The sequence below is a fragment of the Lolium rigidum genome, chromosome 3 (genome assembly GCF_022539505.1).
Source record: "Lolium rigidum isolate FL_2022 chromosome 3, APGP_CSIRO_Lrig_0.1, whole genome shotgun sequence".
Taxonomy (NCBI): domain Eukaryota; kingdom Viridiplantae; phylum Streptophyta; class Magnoliopsida; order Poales; family Poaceae; genus Lolium; species Lolium rigidum.
The window spans coordinates 338,057,688-338,067,395 of record NC_061510.1 but is presented as its reverse complement, the minus strand read 5'-3'; positions in this window follow the sequence as shown (position 1 = coordinate 338,067,395).

Below are 9,708 nucleotides of genomic sequence, written 5' to 3'. Positions count from 1 at the left end.
CACGCTCACAAAGTTGTTTCATAAAAAATTGACTTGTCATGTGAAGTGTGTAAAAAGACAAAACTCAGTGCTAAAAACAATGCTTTTTACAAGATAAATTTTCTCTTTTTTTACATGGACCACAAAAAATATTGATTTTTCGTGAAACTTGACGAATGCACATATATTATGGAGATGTACATGTATAATTTTTTGTCAAAATTTTTTGACAACTCAAAATATAATTTTTTGGTATAGGGAGCATACGCACCCGGGAGCCGCCGAATTGAATTTCCGTTCTTGTTTCTCTTCTTCTGTCGAGACCAAATCTATCACCGTGGAATGAGAAGTCATCACGAAGTATGATGAACAAACGGCTACATCTCCATTGCAAATTTGTAACTTTATTTTCGAAGGAAGTGTAGCCATAAAAGTCAACGATAATGTTGGTAGATACTTCCTAGAAGAAAAAAAGTTGAAGGCCAGGCGATCCATTATCACAGGTGCTATTCAATATAGTGGTTGATATGCTTGCCACAACTATTGAGCGTGCAGAAGCTGATGGGAGGTAGTTCCTCACCTTATTGATGGTGGACTATCAATTTACGCCGATGTTACTATTCTCTTTATGAACATGACCAGGAAGAGCGAGAAATCTAACATTAATTTTGCTAACTTTCGAGCAATTATCAGGTCTAGAGATTAATTTTTACAAAAGCGAGTTGTTATGTTTCGGTGAGGCCCAAGGAGATACTAACCTATATGTCAAACTTTTTGGCTGTGGGCTAGGTCAGTTTCTAATTAGCCATTTAGGCATTCCGATTCATTTTGGAGGCTAATAAATGCTGAATAAAAACATGTCCAGGTGTAAGTGCACTTTGCCTCTAAGTGTGTTTTTCGTAATTAATGACAATCCTATGTGGACTAATGTTTTCGTTATGTTTATATGAAGGAATATTCCGTGGGTATTTCTTGAAGTCCATATGTTGGATTCAAGTATGGATGCCATGAATGTAATGTTATACCTTTGGTATTGGCATCAAGATCATCGATTTGAAGAGAAAAATATGATATGATCAAGAAGAAGAAGTAAAGATGAAGTTCTTGTGTGAAACTCAATTTAGGCATGCTCTAGCTTATGTGTTAAGCAATGAATGATCAAGATATTATGATAGAGCATGAAGAGATACAAGGTTGACCAAGAATAAGTGTGAAGATTGAATTCAAGTTAGTCAACACATGAAGCATAAATATTGTACCACTTTGGATCATGTGATCTTGTGGGTGGTAAGCCTTGTCAATTATGCTTTATGAGCTAACCCACTATATATGTGCATTTGTGTTATCTATGTGGGTTAGGTATCTTGCCATGGGCATGCATCAAGAGTATGATCTCATATAGCCCGTGTGAGGATGCCATCAAGCTAGGTTGAATGTCATCAAGGTTGAGAAGGGCAAGTTCAAGATGAGCATATCGAAGATATCATGCTAGAAGCTTGCCGTCCATTTGGTGATAATGGATATGTGAAGATGTGCCTTAATGGAGCTTTCCCATAATGGTGTATGGGGAGCAATTGTGAGTCTTCACGAAGCGACAACGATCAAGTGAGGCATTCTGGTTTGAGTGGAGATTGAATAGTGTCGTCAAGATCAAGAAGGATGCGCAAGGCAAAGGTATGGCCTTGCTAGGTTTTTCTTTTCCCGATCTCAAGGTGGTTGTTCGGAAACCGGGTTATAGGATAGATAGCCGCACTATCAAGAGGGGCTTTCGGTTGAGTAACTTCATCGCATCGTCTTACGGAGCTCAATCCTTTGCATACGTTGCATCCCTATATTCTTGTTGCTTATTGGTGTTTCTCTGTGTGAGGTTCTTGAACTTGTTGCTAGCTTTTCAACAAGCCCAAGTTCATCGAAAACGGAATCCGTATGCTTCTTCTATTGCGTTTTCGAGTTTGGACGTCTTTACCGTTTCTTGACATTGTGAGGCTCCCTCTCTAAAATAATCTAAAACATTCTTTGGTGGGTCTCAATATGTTGTTGGGGTTCTATTCGTCGTTGTCTTTCCAACAAAATTGGTTTCATCTCAATCGGAGTCCGGATGCAAAAGTTGTCGCAGTTTTTCGTAAGGGCTATGTATGTTGTTCTCGGCGCAAGGGTCGATGTGCCGGGTGCTGCTACCGGGTAACTCGGCACCTGGGATGGCTTGCCAGGCCCTATGTTGGGTAGGTCGGCACCCTGGCCGGTCCTGCCAGGCATCGCGCCGGGTGGCTCGACTTTAGCTCAAACGGTCATTTTTCTTGAAGGGGTATAAAAGGGGCCTTCTTCCCCATTGTTTCTTAGGGTTCTTTTGCAAATCTTTGACCACCATTCTTGAACCTCTTGAGCTTACTTTCTATCCCTTTCTTCCCACGATTCTTGCATTTTCTTGAGGGATTTGAAAGAGGAGATCTATATCTACAACCTTCACCAATCAATTTCTCCTCTAAGTGAGGGGATCTCTTGGAATCTAGATCTTGAAGTCATTTGTTGATTTTCACGATTATTCTTTCTCTATAGTTTCTCCATAGCATTTGTTGCTTTGGTGGAATTAGACTGTGACGAATTTGACCATCTTTGGTGTTCTTGCTTTTGCATCCTTGCATAAATGTTGAGATCTTCATTACGATTAGTTCGAGTGAGAGACCGTGAGCTTGTTACTCCTTGGAGGGGTTACCTCCTAGTTGGTTTCGCGGTTGGTGCTCCGGTGACCTCTCCGTGGAAGATTGTGAAGAGGCTCAGGCTTCTCCTTCATGGACTTTGCCGTTAGGCGTTATTAATTAAAAGCAGGTGGAGGTGGAGGTGGAGCAGCCCACGCGGTGCAGGTGGAGCAGCCCACGCCGGTGGTGGAGGTGGAGCCGCCCACGGATTGTACGCCGGAGGTGAACGTGGAGTCGGAGGCAGCGGTTGTGGGGCCGAGTTCTGGAGCACCCGTCGTAGGACCTCTTCCTCCGTGAGGCCCGGCGGCATGATGTCGGTGGCGTACCGAGGCAGTAGCGGCTGCACCGATCGGTCCACCTCCGAGATGAGGCCGCTGAGCCTCTCGATCTCATCATCGGTCATCGTCTCCGAGAACTTGAACTTCTGGCCCTCCGCCATGGCCGCGTGCCATTCGTGGAAAATGCAGGCGATGAAGTCGTCGCTGTCATCCTTGGCCTCCTCGTTGTGGTAGGCCATCACGTCGATGTCCTCGTCGACGTCGTCGTCCTGTGGAGGCGACGGCAGCTGCTGTGTTCGACGACGAGGCGGCGGTGGCCGGTCAAACATGAAGTCCATGTCGCCAAGGAAGCCCGCCTGCCTCCTCGGATCGTCCTCGATCAGGTGCCAGCTGTGCCAGGTATCGGAGTCGACAGCGAAGGCGGGATCGGCGCGGAGGCCCGGCGGCAGGTACCTCTGCCTGCGCCGGATCTCAGCGCTCCTGCCTAGGTCACGCAGAGGCACGGGCGGGACAGGCACCCAGAGGTGGCTGAGCCGCCAGCCGCCGCCAGACAGGTGCACGTCCCGCTAGCCGTCGCACGGCGTCCAGTTCTTGTGCATGAGCCGCGCCATCTCGACAGGCAGCGGCACCCTGTTCGTCCGCTGCGGCTTCTTGGTGCCGCTGTCGGATGCCTCGGAATCATGCTTCTTCTTTCACATGGTTACGCGGTGGCGCGCGGCGGTGAGGGGTGGGAGTGGAGGTGTCGGTGGTGTGGGTAATGGCAGGGACGATGCCAATCGACTGTTAAGGCCGGGCACGCGCGGGACACGATGCCATTGATGGCGGCGTAGAAGCCCTGACTGCGCGTGCAGAAGAGGCAGCGGCGATATTGATGACGAAGGCTGCAGCGCAGACGCAGACGCGGAAGCGATGACCGCCGAAGTGGCGGCCGCGGAAGCGATGCGCTCGATACAGCCTTATGGCTCGCTGCCAGACGGGCCCGATGAAAAAGCGAGCGATCACTTGGCGCATCCGCCGCTACGTATTCCAGGCGCAAATATGTGGTGCGTTTGTATCTCCACGATCGGCACAGTCAATATACGTGAGGCCGCTGGACCAGATTCCTAACGCATTTTAGGCATGTGCGGACGCAAACGATCATTCAAGCCAGCGCATGTATTGCTCCTATTGAGCTACGACTGGCCTGGGAATCTACCAGGTGCTGTTTGAATCTGACTTTTCTACTCTGGTTAATGCAATCGTGGAAGGAGGTCATGACTTGGCGGACACGGGCCGGAGTACATTTTCGATACCTGCACAATGCTCCTTCATCTAGTTGGATGGATGTTGCCCCAGACTTTGTAGTTGGTCTAGTTGCCAGCGATCTACTTGGTAGACCCAAAGTATACTTATATGTTTCTTTCGACAAGTGTAGCTTTATTTTCTTTAGTTCAAACACCAGAGAGTTGCGTCGCTCTGCTCACACTTCAGTGACAGGTGGTCGTCCTAAAGTTGCACGTACAGAGAACTTCGGATTCCATTTCACTCTTCTAGCTATAACAATAGTTTAGGCGTGGCATTCCTTTCGCAAAAAAAAAAAAAAAAAAAAAAAAAAAAGAAGAAGAAGAAGTTAGGCGTGGCATTCGCACTATCCCAGAGTGGTCCAAATCATCGTGGGATTATCTGACACCGAAACATGTGATAAGATCCAAAGATACTATTGCGTTCTTGTTCATATTCCTTTTTCTGTGTTGCGCCAAGATATATCCAGAACAAATAAGTATGTCACCAGGTAAATAGTAAGGAATAAGACACATGTATATGGGGACAAACGCAGATGTTTATCATGATGAAAAGGCGGGGCAGAGACACATACGAGGCCAAATACTTGTCATCAAATGACCAATGCTTCAAAGCTGACAGCACCCAAAACGCGAGACTCCTCTTTCAGCAACTGAAGTCCGAAGTGAAAGTTGCTCTCCGTCTCTTTCTTGCTCATGGACCGTGTAGAAGACGTACTCACGTGTGCTCTTTACCTTTCCAAATATACAAGAAAAAGGAAAGCAGAAATGTAGTTCGGAATAGCCAAATGGTTACCTCAATGTTTTTCTTCCTCGATGGGATCATCAAATTGGTGAGCAACATTTGTAACTTCGTCTGTGCAAGATCTCACTAGTCCCCTTGGTATATTGGTGGGGTGATCCTTATTTTTAGTCACTCTTACCTAAAATCGGCCTCCTTCCGCATAAACCACATATGGGGCAGACTTTTACAGGCCCAGGGGAGGTGTGCGATTTAGTGGATCTGCTAGAGATGATCTAGTTACATCTCTCTTGACCAGGAGAAGTCTGAAAATGTCAAACATTTACACAACATATATTTGTGTTGTCCGAGAATTTTGTCCTAAATTAAGAAAATGACAAAAAAAAACACCACATAAGAGACCGGCTTAACGCGCGGAACCACCATCTTTGGGCTTTTCAACAGATAAATGCCACTTTTCGGGCGGGGTCACGACGTGGAGCGCTAATTTCTCATCGTTAGCCGTTTAAACAAGTTACTGACCAGTCTACCTACGCTGTCAGGCACATGTGGCAAGGGTGGACGGCGGGCGACTCACAGCTGTTAGGGCTTGTTCGTACAACTGGTATAAAAATGGAAGTAGCCATTTTGTATCACTCAACTCTCACTCCACTCCCGTCGTTCCCGTTCAAATGTGTCGCCGCCGCCTTTGAAGCTCCCTTTGTCGCCTCTATTGCTGTCGCGGTAGGAGGTGCCATGGTTTCCTAGGGTGATGGTAAAGAATCATCAACATATGCCAGCTCGGTGAGTAATTTTGTTCTCTAAGATATAGTATTACGGTAGGGTTTGTAGTTGGATATTTTGGAGTTCAGCGCCGTGTCCTCTGATTTGGCATGTAATCCAATTGCTAGGACCTCAATGGCATCTATGACTCTGATTTTTGTGGGTTAGACGATGGAAATGCACCTACACGTTGTAACCATCGATCTGTAGCCGGCAATATGTAGGTTTTGAAGGATGGTGCACAGGAAGGAGGTTCCTAGGATGTGCAGTGGAGGTGTGTGAATTTATTTGAGTAATATTATTATTTTTAGTTGTTCAATAGATAGGTGTGAATATGCAGCATGTAGGAAGTAACATATCCATGTATTTATCACATCTCTAGGAAGGAGAACGTTGTGCTTATGTGAAATTGGTAGACCCAAAATGGCCACCAACCATGGAGAATGCAATTGCAAAACTTTGGAAAATGTATGGAGAAGTGAAGAGAGGCAGAGTTAGTGATTTTGTGATAGTCTTGACTATGTGGAGAAGAAGTTTCAATTGTTATATGAGAAAAGAGAAGTTGCACATGGATCTTAGGAATGCTCAAGATGAACTTAAGAGGGTTGTGGAGGAGAAGCAGTTGACACTAGCTCTTAAGGCAAAAGCAGAATAATCTCTTCTTGATGCAAGAGGTGAACTGGAGCAGAAGAAACTAACTAATGCTTGACATCCAAATATGCACAAAGTGATGAGAATTAAGGAAGAGAAGGAAAGTGACAAGTTCAAGGAAGAAAAAAGAAAGCTAGAGTTCATGATTGTTGATCTGCTGAAGCTGAAGGAAGACACAATGAGAAAGATGAGGAAGATGAGAGAGCTTTCTCCGGAGTAGTTGAGCGCTGATGAAGTGGTAGTATGCAATATTATATGTAATAGGTTGGGTTGGAGATCTCCTAGTGTTTCTGAGACTTCAATAATTTGTGTTGAACTATTTGTTGTAATATGTTGAATGTTGTGTTGAACTATTTGTTATCATATGGTGAATGCCTAGCTTAATTTTATAATGATGTGTTAAAAGTTTAGACATTTAAGGTCTCAGTATCGAGACGAGACAATGTTGAGACACTAAATGTTACCTTTGAGACGTTTAAGGCCTCGACATCGAGATGAGATGATCTCGAGAAATTTAAGGTTTAGGTTTATACATTTAAGGTCTCGACATCGAGACGACAGGATGTAGAGATATTTAAGGTTTAGGTTTACACATTTAAGGTCTCGACGTCGAAACAAAAGGAACATATTTTGAGACATTTAAGAGACATAGTAGCTTCCAAGCAAAAGGAACATGCTTTGTCCAACATCACATATCTTGTTCAACATCACAAAGCTTGTTCAACATCACAAAGCTTGTTCGACATCACAGGTTCCAAATTTAAAGGTCATCAGGTTCAACATAGTAACCAAATAAAAGGACCAGGTTCAACATCACGTAACCATGTTCAACAAGACAAACAAAATGACCAGGTTCAACGATAGACAAATAAAAGGACCATCTTCAACATCACATAATCAGGTCCATCTCTATCTCCCATCCAGAGAACCTTGATTTGCATATCTACCTACCTGCAGATGCATTTTCCCTAGATGTAAAGTAGCCCATGATACGTCATGCTCCAACATTTGAAGAAGAAGGTGTTGTTCTTGGAGCATCTATTCTAGAAGAAGAAGGTGTTGTGCTTGGGGCATTTCCTCTCGAAGAAGACAGTGCAGCACTTGTACGCGCTTCATGAGGAATGAACCTATTTGTATGAATAAATAGAATTTCAAAAAGTTCATCATCGAATAAGCTTTGGATGAAATTCATAGATCATATTTTCAGTAATATTACCTTGTGGTTATTTTTTGTAAGTGCAAGGTCTGGTCTCAGAGGTTGTGAGCAACTAGTGTACTTGTGCTCTTGCAATCTGCAGTAGTTGCATGTTATAGTGGCCATCCTTGAAGATTCATTTTGTTTAGGGGCACTTCATATTTCCCTTTTCTCCTCTTTCCATGCCTTCTTCCCTTGTGGTGATCTTTGAAACCTGGGTGCATTATGTCTCTAGTGTCAGTTTTGGTCCAGCCATGCTGGTGTGGCATGGGATCGAAAACTGGTCAGTAGTTGTTCAAATACATGGATTTTTTGAAGAAGTTAGATACAAAATCATCCGGATGCTTCTGTGCTTTATAGATGGCACTAACAACATGATTGCAAGATAATCCACACAAGTCCCATTTTCTACAAGAAAAACTTCTATTCTCCAAGCTAATCTCATAAGTATGATCACCACTTGCCACTTGCAAGAGGCCAGCATCTGCTCTTTTGGGTAAACAAGGCCTTGCAAAAAAGATCATCATTTCAAGCTTCTCTACATAAAAGGGTGTGATTTCGCAACCTCTTGTTTGTCCTCTATCCCTTTTACCATCAAATTTGACCATTTGCTTGTCATAAATCCCAACAAACATTGTGACTACCGGTTTGTTTCTCATATCTATGATGTATCTTTTGAATACTTCACTCAAATTTTTATTCACAGATCAGTTTTGCAGTTGGTATCCATGACCGACCTTGCACATGTGTGCACGGGAAGTTTTGACAGCTACTTTCAAGCTAGCTCACATTGACTCTTCATTTTTTTCCATTGCCAGGTCATATCCATGCTTGATGTAAGAATAGGCTGCATTGTCCATGCATTTCTTCAGGTCATCTCCCCTAAAACCCGAAGCCTGGAAATTGACATCAATGTGCCAGAGGCAAAATCTCTTGGGACAATTAGGAAACATAGTGCTAACGACTTTTATTAGCCCATTCTACATATCAGACATTATGATGTAATACCCAAACTGCCCTTGTTCTCCACAAGAGCTTCCTTCAATTGTTACAGAAACCACTGCCAATTTGTTGTATCCTCTTTAGCAACAATAGCCTAGGAAATTGGAAAAATATTATTGTTGCCATCTCTGTCATTTGTCGCAAGAATTTGACCTCCATTTGTGAATTTTATGAAGCAACCATCCAAACGTATGAAGTACCTACATCCTTCAAGAAAACTCTACCTTGTAGCATTAACACAGAAGAAAAGTCCATGAAATTTTGGTTTGTCACTAATGAATACTTGTTGCCCTCTATGAATTGCTTCATGCATTTCTTCTGTGGGACCAATGACAGTGGTGACGCTGCACCAAGATCCTAGATTTTGATCTATGACAGTTGCAAGTAATATCTAATTCTCTGATATTGTTTCTTGTGATCACCCAAGACCAATTCCATGGCTCTATTATTTGCCCTGTAGGCCATCCTCTTGGGCACATTGCTTGTGACGATAAAGCACACGTCCGTTAAGAACCCCAAGAGGAATGTATGATGAGTACAACAGCGAGTTTTCCCTCAGTAAGAAACCAAGGTTATCGAACCAGTAGGAGATGAAGATCACGTGAAGGTTGTTGGTGAAGGAGTGTAGTGCGGCGCAACACCGGGGATTCCGGCGCCAACGTGGAACCTGCACAACACAATCAAACTACTTTGCCCCAACTTAACAGTGAGGTTGTCAATCTCACCGGCTTGCTGAAAACAAAGGATTAAACGTATGGTGTGGAGAATAATGTTTGCTTGCAGAAAACAAAAGAGAACAATGATTGCAGTAGGTTGTATTTCAGATGTAAAAGAATGGACCGGGGTCCATAGTTCACTAGTGGTGTCTCTCCAATAAGATAAATAACATGTTGGGTAAACAAATTACAGTTGGGCAATTGACAAATAGAGAGAGCATAACAATGCACATACATATCATGATGACTACTATGAGATTTACTTAGGGCATTACGACAAAGAACATAGACCGCCATCCAGCATGCATCTATGCCTAAAAAGTCCACCTTCGGGTTAGCATCTGTACCCCTTCCAATATTAAGTTGCAAACAACAGATAATTGCATTAAGTATTGTGCGTAATGTAA